The sequence below is a fragment of the Chinchilla lanigera genome, unplaced genomic scaffold, assembly GCF_000276665.1.
Source record: "Chinchilla lanigera isolate Chin_1 unplaced genomic scaffold, ChiLan1.0 scaffold00156, whole genome shotgun sequence".
Classification (NCBI taxonomy): Eukaryota; Metazoa; Chordata; class Mammalia; order Rodentia; family Chinchillidae; genus Chinchilla; species Chinchilla lanigera.
The window spans coordinates 92025-105433 of NW_004955557.1; the positions used below are offsets into that span (position 1 = coordinate 92025).

General features: G+C 37.6%; 1 protein-coding gene across 1 annotated transcript in view; it reads left to right on the forward strand.

Moving 5' to 3' along the window:
* LOC102027908 (melanoma-associated antigen E1) overlaps window positions 1-13409 on the forward strand; it is a 109720-nt gene that overhangs the window by 31585 nt on the left and 64726 nt on the right. The window lies entirely within an intron of this gene.

The window sequence follows — 13409 nt, forward strand, 5'->3', positions numbered from 1 at the left end:
ACTCGAGGCTTTTATAGGCAAATGGTCACAACTAGAGACCATACTCATAAGTGAAATAAATCAAACATACATGTGGAAGCACCGCATTGTTTCCCTAGTGCAAAACTTGAAAGTGTTAATTTAAACTCGGAGGTATCATAGACACTTTGAAATGATAGGAGACCACTGAAGAGTAAAGGGCAACTGGGATGTGGGTAAAGAAAAGGGAGAGAAGGAGAAATTTTATATGAGTGTATATACAGGATAGTTAACATGGTTGTTCTTCTGTCTTCTATTTCTCTGCTGAGAGAAACTGTCAAGGAGTCTTTGGTTGATGAGTATTGCATTTCTCTATGTTTTCATGAGAAGGCACTTTGAAGATATCAATATGTAATACTACAACCATTGTTAGTTCCCTACCACTTTGTGTGTAACACCATATTGTCTGTAGTGTTCTTTTGCTATGTTGTAAAATGTTGTCTGTCTGTTAATGTTTTCCTCCTTTTATTTTTAAAATAAAAAAAATTAAAAAAGAAATTTGGAACTCTGATATTTGGTGCATAGATGTTTATGATTGTTACCTCAACCTCTTCCAGTGTTTCCCTGACTAGTATGTAGTGACCTTCTTCATCTCTTTTGGTTATTGTCGGTTTGAAGTTCACATGGCCAGCAAACAGAATAGGTATACCTGCTTTTTTCTGGGTTCTTGTTGCCTGGAGGATTGTTATCCATCCTTGAGTTCTAGTCTGTGGATTTCATTTTGAGTGAAATGCGCTTCCTGTATATAGCATATTGCTGGATTTTGTTTTTAATCCACTCTGCTGGTCCGTTTCTTTTGAGTGGAGAATTGAGGCCTTTTACATTTATAGTTAGTACTGACATGTATTGATTTATTATCATCATGTTATTTACTTTCTTTAGTGTCCTACTTTTTCTACCTGTTTACTTGCTTGCTCTTCTTGATGTTTCCTTTCTACTGTTGCTCTTGAAACTGCGGTCAGATTTTTCTCCATCTAGAATATCTTTTAGTACTCTTTGTAATGCCAGCTTGTCACTCATGAAGTTCTTCAATTGTTCTTTGTCATGAAAATATTTTATTTCTCTGTTGAATTTGAGAGATAGTTTGGCAGGGTACAATCAGTCTTGGTTGGAAGCTGTTCTGTCTTAGGACGTGTAATACTTCGGCCCAAGGTCTTGTTGATTGGATGTTTTGTGCTGAGAAGTGTGCCATGATCCTGATGCACTTTCCTTTATAGGTAATCTGTTTCTTTTCTCTAGCAAGTTTTAATATTCTGTTCTTTTGCTGGATATCTGGGAAGTTGACTGTTACATGTCTGGGTGTAGTTTTATTTTGTTTATGGTTGGTTAGCGTTCTATATGTGTCATTTACTTGTATATCAGGTTCTGTTCCCATGCTTAGGAAATTTTCTGCTATTATTTCTGCAAATATTCTTTTTATGTCAGTTTGTTGCCTTCTGCTGTTTCATTGACTCTTATAAGTCGTACATTACTCCTCTTTGCCTCATCTTGCAGCTGTTGAATTGACTTTTCCTGGATCCTTGTTGATTTTACAAGATCCTTTCTTTCACGGTTTGCAAACTGCCATGCTGTCCTCAAAGTGTGAGATTCTGTCTTCAGCTTCTTTCAAGTGGTTTTGGGAGCACTCAATGGCAGCTTTGTTTTCCTGGAAGTCTCTTTGAATGTGGTTCATGCATTCTAATTCTTTTGTATATTTTTCTTTGAATGCTTCTGTCCCCTGCCTTTGTTCTTCTATTTTCTTATATGTTTCTTTGTCAGACTTTTTGAGCAGTTCCTTCATTATTATTGTTATTTCATTTTTTACCTGAGAGATTATTTCTGATCTCACCTCTTCATGACTTTATGGAGTTGTTTCTCTATGTCCATTGCAATCATTTCAGCTATTTCAGACATGTGCTTTCAAAGTTCTACTATGTCGATGTCTCCTGGACTTGTTCTGATTGGGGTGGAGTTCTGGGATTGTGTTTCAGTCCTTCGTTTTGTCATGTTTGCTTACAGATGCAGAAAAAGCTCAGTTTCCCTCTCCAGTAGCTGCACAGCAAAGGGCACTAGTGTCCCTACTTTTCCTGTTGGTCAGGTTTCCCCCTCAGTGGTCCCTGAGAAGCATTACTTAGTCTTGGGTTTTCCAGCAGTTTTTGATTTGTGTCTAGTTATTCCTGGTCTCAGACGTCAGTATTGGTGTTAGCTAATGGCAGACCATCCGATCCAGCATCCCCTTGCAGTTTTGGGGCACAAGCACCACCCAAACTTGGTTTACACTGGTGTGACAATCCTGGTGCAGTGGACCTATGTCCCCAGGCTGGTCAGGGTATAGGCAAAACCTAGACACAAACTGCAGGGTCTACAATTTGTGAACCACCTGATTCTGTGTGTCCAGTCTGTTCTGGACATATACAGCAACCAGATGCAGGTCGGTTGGGCAGCAATGACAGACTGCCCATGCCTGTGACCCCCCAGGGAGTCTGGTCAAAAGCAAAGCATGGATTCCAACCGCTGGACCCACAGCTCTTGGAGCACTCACTCACTCGGCACAGGGTGTGCACAGTGAGAGGCCGCACACACTGTTCCACCAGAGAAGTCCCTGGGGCTTCTGAGTGAGGACCTGCTGTCTGCCACCATTTCCTGGAGGGCAGAGACTCAGCACACCAGCATAGGAAGTGCCTGAGGCTCAGCAACTGTATGGGATAAAGGAATGCAGTGTCTGACCTCTCACCCCTACACTGCAAGAAGGGCTGCCAGCATGATAAGCACCTTAGGGTTGGCAACCAGGTTGGCCATAGAAACGCAAGGCCTGACCCATATCCTTACACCATGGGAAGGACAGCCAGTGCAGGAAGTGCCTGGGACTCAGCAACCTTCTCTGCCAGAGGAACACTGAAATGACAAGACATAGGAGTAAAATGCAATCTCAGACCTCCAACCAAGCCAGAACAAGTCCAGAAGACACTAACATTGAAGAAATTGAAAGTCATGCACTGCTCACTTGCTGGAATAAATCAGCAAAAACCTGGACTCCCTCTCTACACATTGTGTACCACTGACAACAGAGAAAAAGCTCAAAGAATGTTTTTAAAATGAAGGGGATAAGGGATGGGTGGATGGAAATGTGAGGGAAGGGAATGAGAATAAAAAATAGAATTAAGATATGTCATGGAAGATGCTGGATTGTTAAGCAGCATAGAAAGGGCCTCTCTGAGACTTGCTGTCCTGGCACTGGAATATAGTTATATAAGGAAGACAAGAAGGAGGGATGTGGGTCCCTTGAACCCAGGAAGGATCTGAAGCAAGAGTTGAATCCCACAGAGAGAGAAAAGAGAGAAATTTCAACAAAGAAAAAGAGGAGGTACTTTGCAGAGCTTTCTTCTTGAATTGGGACCCACTGCATGGGAGAAGTGGTTCAAACTTGTGAATACATAGTGACGGCTGGCACAACGAGAGGCTGCCATGGAGAGACTCGGTAGTGAATGGGAACGCAGAGGTGGAGGTTTGCAGTGGCTGTTAGTGAGTGCTGCAGGATCAGATGTCCCACAGGAGAGAGTGATTGGCCTGGATCCATTTTGGAGAGGGGCCAACTAAGCTCAGAACTCAGAATAACTGGTAGCTCCACCTAGGAGTTCCCGGCTGAGTTCAAGCCTGCAGAACGTACATTAAATATTTCAGGCTAAATTGATCTGGCTCCAGCCTCATAAACAGAAACCAGCCTAAACTTCAGGGGAAATGAAGGTGCAACCTCACTGAGATTATCCACTACCACATCACAAAGCTACTGCTCACTTGCTGGAATAAATCAACAAAAACCTGGACTCCCTCTCTACACATTGTGTACCACTGACAACAGAGAAAAACCTCAAAGAAGTCCTTTTGGTCTTATCTAAGTTTTCTTGTTTTTTTGTTTGTTCTTGTTTTTTATGAGTGTGAAAGTGATTTTTAGTTTTATTGTGGTTGTTGTTCTGGTCCTCCCTTTTTCTTTCTTTCTTCTTTCCCTCCTGCATTCTAAACAGTTTACCAAAGTTTACATGATCCTCCCTAGTCCTCCAGCCTTGCTTCTAATCTCTTACTCTTCTTTTATTTCTCTATTTTCCCATAACTCCTTTTAAAGTTTCTTCCCTGAGGATAAAATTGGCATCTTGAAGGCTTACTTACTGCATACAATTTTCTGGTTTGTCTTAATTTTTGTTCAAAAACCACAAATCTAGTTCATATGGTTAAAGGTGGCAAATTAATGATTACCTCATTTAATAGGCTGTGCTCGATGCTATGGTTGTTACTAATTATACCACTTTAGTCAAAGTGACATAATTGTTCTAGCTTGTTCTAGGTATTCTTCCTGGTATACCAAAACTGAGATTGCCTAAGGGTCATAGAAAATTCTGTGAGCCAGTGGCAAAGAACCAGAGGCTGGGCCAGGCAGGCAGAAACTTCTCTCTCCAATAAATTGCAGAAGTAATATCTTGCAACAGTCTCAAAATCCAAAAACAAGCTATACATGGAAGTCACCTCTGAGAAGTAGTCATTTCCTAAAGGTTCTAAATAGTATCAATAAAGCAACTCACCATAAGCAATTTACAAGCATGAACCTAGTAATTAAACTAAAAAAAAATAGAAAATGAGAAGACACTTAATATGCAACTGCAGACATCCATTTAAACAAAGGCAAACCCAGGGGACAAAGAGATGGGAAATCCAAAAAGCAACCACCTAGCCTCTCTAAAGCAGTACTAATAAAACAAATGAACAAGGTTCTAGAAAAAATCAAGTCAGAAATAATTTCTCAGTTAACTATCAAGATGGTGACCACAATGAAAAAAAAGCTTAGTGACTCTAGAGCAGATACAGATTAAAAAAAATAGAGATTAGGAAAATGATGGAAACCATGAATTTCCAACATAGGAAAGAAATGGAATCCCTGCCCCAAAGAAACAGATTCAAACAGATATCCAGGAGAGTAAAAATTCTATTTAAACTATATGCAGCAGAATATACTGATGTGAGGACAGAATCTCAGACATAGAAGACAGGCTTGTAGTTAGCATTCAAGAAAAGAAAAATTTCATAAAAATAACAAGGGACCCCAATAATCAATCTAGCAGTGCCAAAAAGAATAACATAATTTCATAAAAATTATGAATAACATTTTCATAAAAATTTCTTTTATTTTCATATTTTATTTTCATAAAAATAAAAGAATAACAAAAATTTCATAAAAATAACAAGGGACCCCCATGATCAATCCAGTAATGTAAAAAAGAATAACATAAGATTGATTGGAGACAATGAATAAATAGGTTATAAACAAATAATATAAAAACCTGTTCACAGAAGTCATGGCAGAAAACTTCTCTGGAAGGAAAAAGGAATTTCACACACAGTAATTGAGACATAACGAACTCCAATTAGTCATGATAAAAGAACTACAGCAATATGTACAATAATCAAGATTCCAGAAATTCAACGCAAGAACAGAATATTAAAAACTGTTAGAAAAAACTAACTAATCACCTATAAAGGGAAGGCCATCTGAATCTCACCAGACTCCTCAACCCAAATCCTCATGTCAAGGAGAGTTTAGAGTGAAGTATTTCAAGCCTTAAAAGAACCTCCAACCCAGGTTGATGTACCCCACAAGATTACTTTTAAAAATTGATGGAAAAGTAAGTCACTTCCATGAAAAAGAACACTTGATGAAATTCATAGAACACCAAATAGGCATTCCAAAATGTACTGAAAGACATTCTAGAAAAAGATAACAAGGACTATAACTTCATGAGCTCCAACAGAATAAATCTACCAGGCAAGGTAATTAACTAAAAGGGGGGGAGGGAGCAACAATAGAAAAATAACATGACAAGGATAAGTCGATATATAAAGGTTATAACTATGAATGCTTTTAATCTCAATTCACCAACCAAAAGAAATAGACTGGCAGAATGAATCAAGAAGCAAGATCTAAAAATATACTGCATACAAGAAACATCTAATTTAAATAAAAATTCAGAGACTGTAAATCAAAGGATGGAAAATAATACTCTATGTGATGGGAACCTGGAAAAAGCAGGAGTGGCTATTCTACTTGCACACAAAGTGGATTTTAAGCCAAGACTGATTAAGAGAGACAAATAAGTCATGACATCCTTGTAAAGGGTACAGTGCAAGAGGAAGAGATAACAATCATAAATATATATGCAACAAATAACAATGCAACCAACTATGTAAAAGCAATATTAACAGACATGAAAAACCAAATAAACACTAATACACTTGTACTGGGAGTTCTTAATACGCCACTCTCAAAACTAGATAGATCAACTATACAAAAAATCAACAATGAATTATTAGAACTGAAACAAAATTTTAAACAAATGGACTTGGTAAATGCGTAAAGAGGGTTCCATCCCATAACATCAGAATATACATTCTTTTCAGCTACACAGGGGACATTATCAAAAATAGAATGCATACTATCTCTAGAACATGCTTAAGTAATGCTGAGGAATTGAAGTTATCCCATTCATTTTATCAGATCATAGTGCAAAAAAATTGGAAATCAATGGCAAAAGAAACCACAAGAAGCTCATAAACACATGGAGATTAAAGAACACCTTCCTGAACAACTAATGGGTCACAGATGAAATTATAGGAGCAATTAGAAAGTTTCTACAATTACATGATAAGGAGAATACAACGTACCAAAACTTATGGGACACAGTGAAAGTAGTCTTACAAGGGAAAATTTTTAAAGTGAATACCCATATCAGGAAAACTGAGGAAGTGCAAATCAATGACCTAAGGTTGAACATCAAGCTTGTAGAAATAGAGGAGCAGGCCAAGTTCAAAGCATGTCTCAGGGAGGAAATTATAAAGATCAGAGCAGATCTAAGAAAATAATACAAAGAATAAATGAAATGAAGAGTTAGTTCCTTAAGAGATTAAATAAAATTGACAAACACTTAGCTAGTCTTACAAAAAATGAAAAGACTCAAATCCCCACAATTACAAATAAAAAAGGTGAAATCACAATGGCACCTGCAGAAATCCAAAAAGTCTTCTATACCTCTTTTAGAAACCTGTATTCTAATAAGATAGAAAATGCAGAAGAAATGGACAGCTTCTTGGACACATATGAATTGCTAAAATTAAATCAAGAAGATACAGAAACCCTAAATAAACAAATATCAATCAAGGAAATTGGAGAGATAATTAAAACCTACCAACAAAGAAAATCACAGGACCTGATGGATTCACTGCTGTATTCCACAAGAAATTTAGAGAACGAATACCACTATTTTTCAAATTGTTTAATGAAATTGAAAAGGAAGCAATACTCCCAAATTCCTTCTTGGAAGCAAGTATTTACCCTGATACCAGAACCAAAGAAGGATCCAACCAAGAAAGATAACTACAGAGCAATCTTCTTAATGAATATCAACAGAAATATCCTCAGTAAGATACTGGCAAATAGAATGCCACAAATTACCAAGAAAGTTATAAATCTTGACTAAGTAGGATTCATCCTAATGATGCAGGGATGGTGCAACATATATAAATCAATAAATGTAACACACTATATTAATAGAAGTAAAAACAAAAACCATCTGGTTGTCTCAATAGATGCAGAAAAATCCTTTGACAAAGTCCATCCCCATGCTGATAAAAACCCTACAGGAAATTGGAATATATGGTCTTTATCTCAACCCAATAAAAACAATCTATGGCAAACTGAGAGCCAATATCATTCTAAATGGACAAAAACTGAAAGCTTGCAGTCTAAAATCAGGAACAAGACAAAGATGTGCCTTGGTACCACACTTATTCAACATAGTTCTGGAATCATTACCCAAAGCAAATAGATAAAATAAAGAAATGAAAGAAATAAAGATAGGAAAGGAAGAATTTAAATTATTGCTTGGAGATGGCATAATACTCTACATAAAAAGTCTACCAATCACTACCAAAAGACTTCTAGATTTAACTACCAAATTCAGTAGCATAGCTGGATGCAAAGTCAATATACAAAAATCAACAACTTTCCTGTACATGAATAAGAAATTCACTGAGAGAGAAATTAGTGAAAATACCTTTCACAATAATATCCAAAAATTGAAATACCTAGGAATCAATCTAATGAAAGACATAACAGACATTTAAATTCAAAATTACAGTACTCTAAAAAAGGAGTTTGAAGAGGAGATCAGAAAATGAAAATATATCCCTTGCTCTTGGGTAAGAAGAACCATTATAGTGAAAATGGCCATATTTCCAAAATTGTTATACAGATTTAAGGCAATGACAATCAAAGTTCCTCAGCATATCTCACAGAATTAGAGAAAACCATCCTAAAGTTCACTTGAAATCAGAAGAGAGCTAGAATAGGAAAGGCAACTTTGGGCAACAAAGGCCATGCTGGGGGCATCACCATCACAGACTTGAAATTATACTAAAACGCTACTGTGATAAAGACAGCATGCTTTTGGCAAAAAGATTGACCTAAGGATCAATGGAACAGATCAGAAAATGCAGAAACAACTCCAGACATCCTGAGCCACCTTATCTTTGACAAACATGCCGAGCACATTCAGTAGAAGAAAGACAGCCTCTTTAATGAATGGTGCTGGTAAAACTGGCTTTCCATGTGCTGAAGATTAAAATTAGACTCAAATCTTTTACCGTGCTCTAAACTAAAATTGAAATAGGTCAAAGACCTAAATATTAAACAGAAACATTAAAACTGCTGAAACATAGAATAAGTTAAACTCTTGAAGACATAGGTGTAGGCAAAGACTTCATGAACAAAACTAAGATCTCACAGGAACTATCACAAAGAATCAGCAACTGGGATCTCATCTTATTTAAAAGCTTTTATACAGCAAGAGAAACCACAAATAGACTGAAGGGACAACACCACAGTGTGGGAAATAATTTTTACCAAGTGTTCCTCAGACAAATGATTACTATTTAGAATATATAAAGAACTCAATAAAATCAGATCCTCAAAATTTAAAGATCCAATCCAAAAATGGGCATCTGAGATGAATACACACTTCTCTGATGAAGTAGAAACAGAAAAGAAATACACACAAAAAATGTACAACATCACTGGTCATTCAACAAACGCAAATTAAAACAACACTGAGATTCCATCTCACTCCAGAAAGAATAACTATTATCAAGAAATCAACCAATAAGAAATGCTGGCGGGGATGTGGACGAAAAGGAACCCTTCTCCAATGTTGGTGGCTTTGTAAACTGGTGAAAATACTCTGAAAATCAGTGTGGAAATTCCTCAAAAACCAAAAAGCTAGAAGTTCTATTTGACCCAGGTATTTCCCTTCTTGGTAGCATCCCCAAATAAATAAAAGCATGCTACCCCAGTGATATATGCACACTCATGTTTACAGCATAGTTTGTAATAGCCAAATCTTGGAAACCAGCCAAATGGCCATCCACTGGTTAATGTACAAAGAAAATGTGTCTTTTTTTTATACAGTGTTGTAGTATGCAAGAAAGGATAAGCTTGAGACATTTGTTGGTAATTGAATGCATCTTGAGAGCATTCTCTTAAGTGAAATAAATTGGACAGACTTACACAAATAACCACATTGTTTTTCTGGGGTGAGAAATGGAAAGTGTAAATAAGGACCAAAGTGTATAATAGATGTCATGAAATAGAAAGAAAATGTTCAAATGGGAAGGGGAAAAAGAGATGGGGAGGGAAAAAGGAAAGAAGGGAAAAGTAAAAAATGAGAAAAATGGAAACACAGGGTTGATAAATGGGGAGGGGTCAAGAGGTTGAAGGGAGGGTAGAGGAATGGGCAAAAAGAAAAAAGTGATATCATGTACAGCTACAAGCATTCTATGATGAATGTGATAACTACATATATCTAAAATGTACCAATAAAATCTGATTAAAAATATGTGTTAGGTACGTGTACCATCTTCCCGTATGCAATGCAAACATCATGTACTACACACATGTACTAATGTTAAGAACCATTATGTATAATTGTTGGGGAAAATTCACTTCATAATTAATGTGTGATTAGGGCTTGCCTGAGGCCTAGTGCCTTGCCAAGGCAGCCCGACAATAGTATGTGGGAACATAATTCCATGTTCCTCTGGTCACAGTTGAGGGCTCAGTGGTCCTGTGATGCTGTGATGCCCCAGGACAAAATTGCACCAGTTGAAGACATACTGGCTCCTTGAGAACCCTGTAGTAATAAAAATAGAGTTTCACCTTGAGGAAAGGGCAAACTTTTTAAGGTGCCATCTCTCCCCACTGTCCTCATCAATGTAAAGATATTCATTAGCAAAAGATCATAGCCTGCTCTCTAAATCATCTAAATTGATCTTCAGCAGCATCCCTGGCACCCTCTGAGTCACCTGATCATCCCTGTATTGTGTATACTCAATGAGTGGTGGCTAGCTCAAAGTATCTTTGTCTTTGCCCATCCTGAGGCAGTGACCCTTCAGCCACCTCCTCATGCATTATTAAACTTGTCTCTGTTTCATTTTTTCTTTTAAAGAGAAAAAACTAACAAAACAACAATGAAGACAAAAACAAAAACAATACAAAAATCACAAAAATGATACATGACCTCAAAACAAAATGATAGGAATTAACAATGGTTGCTACATTACATATTGCTATCTTCAACGAATTTCCTCAGTGCACCAGATGGAAGAATGTAAGACTGATCAAGCAATCAAAGACAATAACAAGGAATTTTTAAAAAACATTGGAAATGATACAGAGCTTTACCATACAAGATGGTAGGAATTCAACAATGGCTCTTACACTGCATATTGTTGTCTTCAAATCAGTCGTTCTAATTACCAGATACAAGCATGCTATTTCATCCTTTTACCATATCCCTCATACAGGCAGTTGGGGATCTTAGCTAGATCTCTGATATACTAATAAAATAAAATAAAAAAACTAATTATTGTAATGTGTTTACTGAATTTTATCATTGCACTACTTTTTTACTACTTTTTCTTTATTGTTTCCTTTTGTTTAACTAGTCTCCCACGTAGATGTATTTTTTTCCCTTTGGGCTCTTTGGTGCTGGCGGGATCCTTGTATCTGTGTAGGATTTCCTTAATTATTTTTTTATGATGTTGGTTTAGCGTTCATGTAGTATTGCTTTAAGATTTCTTGCTCATGGAGTCTTTATTTCTCCATAAATTTTAAAGGCTTATTTTGAAGGATTAAAGGATAGCTTGACAATTATTTTCTCTTAGGGCTTCAAAAATTTTGCTCCAAGCTCTCCTTGTCTTTAGGTTCTCTGTTTGTCTTAGTTATTCTCACATTACTGGGAAAAAATCCCTGACACCCACAAGGTATAGAAGGAAATGTTTATTTTGGAGTACAGTATGTAAGTGTTCTAGTCTCTAAGGCAGGGTGGCATGGCAGAGGGTCATGTCGGAGGAGAAACATCAGGAAATAGAGATCAAACGAAGAGGAAGGGCAATACACACTTCTGGACCATTCCCTCAGTAACTAACCTACAGCCAGGCCTCAACTCCAAAAATCACATTTAGCTATAAACTTATCACTAGTGAGTATCATATTTCTTAATATCACGTTTAGTTATAAACTAATCCATTGGTGAGTATCACACACATCTGATGCAAGTACTTTTCAAAAGCTTCACCAAAGAGTGCATGAGGTTTTGGAGGCACATCTAGATAAAAAGCATAACATTCTATTCCTGGTCCCTAGAAGACTTTTGCACATCCTATTTGCAAAATCCATTTAGTCCATCTCTAAGAGTTGCCAAATTTGAAACAGTGTCAGCATGACTGAAATGTCCATGTCTAAAGTCTCTTGTTAGGTTTATGGCAAACTCCTAGCTCCAAGCTTCTGTACAAATGCAAACAAAATTTAAAACACTGCTGACGTACAAAGGTACAGGATAAGGATTCCTATTCCAAAAGGTAAAATAGGGTGATAGAAAAAAAATGGGAACAAAGCAAGACTAAAATCCAACAGAGCAAACATTAAATCCTGTAGTTCTATGTCCAGCCTTAGGGAAATATTTGGCATGGCATGAACTCCAAAGGGTTTGAGTGGCCTCGCCCCTATGGCACTGCAGTTGTTGCAACCCTGTGGTCTCTCTCTTGGGTTTGCTTTGCTCACTCCTTTTGGCTTTCCTCAGACTTTCACTTTCCTGGATTTTCCTATATCGTCGGGCCTCCACTGCTCTTTTGGCTTCATTCTCAAAGATTTACGCACTGCACTCTCAGGGACAAAATACTTGGCCTTCCAGGTCTTTATTTGAAATATGTGTGAAAGACTTCCTGACCACAACTCTTGCATTCTTCACGCATGTGAAAGCAGCACCACATAGCTGATGTAAAGTTCTGCTGCCAGCTGCAGCAGTAACTGAGACCCTTTGCATTTTACTGGCTGTTACAAAGCCCTCCGAGTGCCTGGATGGCTGAGCATAATGAACTGAATTCTGGGGAATCAATTCCTATTCCATACACTATGCCATTCTGGAGCATGGTTCCCTGGGAACTCTCTTCTCAAGGCAAAGTCCCCCACCTCTGCAATTTTGATGCTGAAAAGAGTGGAGTCCTGCTGGTTCTTATGATACCTTCAGGCCATCTTTTCTATTGTCTCATTACAAAATATTTGACTTTTAAATATTGCTAATGTTTTCAGCAGTGAGGGTCTCCTCTGCACTATTTTTGCAGGCTACAACTTTACTACAGCTTTCTTTCTGGGCAAACGTAAAACATTTTAAATAATTCTGCTGGGTCATTTGCCTTTGATTCTCAAGGTAGTGGTGGCTAAAACACCCCAACATTAGCCATGCCACCGCAATACTAGACTGCCTTGAAATTCCTTTCCCCATGTAATTAGTCCCCTGCCCTTAATCTCTGTCTCCGTTAAGTCTATGGACATGTGCAAAATGCAGACAGATTTTCAGCCAGAACTTGACACACACACACCTGAGAGTTCAAGTGCCAAAGTAATCTCTTTTTTCAACTGAAATGTCTTGAACCTGCTCTTTACCGGGTGTATTATTGTCAACATACTGGTCCTCAGAACTCCAACCAGCATCACCATCAGGCTCTGTTTCCAGCATTTCTAGGGCTACTTCTCTGGTTGGCACCTCCAAACTTTTCCAAATTCCTCCCACAAGTCAGATCTAAAGGCTTCTGAATCACATTTTCAGGTAGCACTACAGCAACAACCCCTCTTCTTTTTTTTTTTATTTTAAAAATAAAAGGAGGAAAATATTAACAGACAGACAACATTTTACAAAATAGCAAAGGAACAGTACAGACAGTACGGAGTTACAAACAGAGTGGTAGGGAATTAACAATGCTTGCTGTATTACATATTTACATCTTCAAAGTGGTTTCCCATGAAAACAGATATAGAC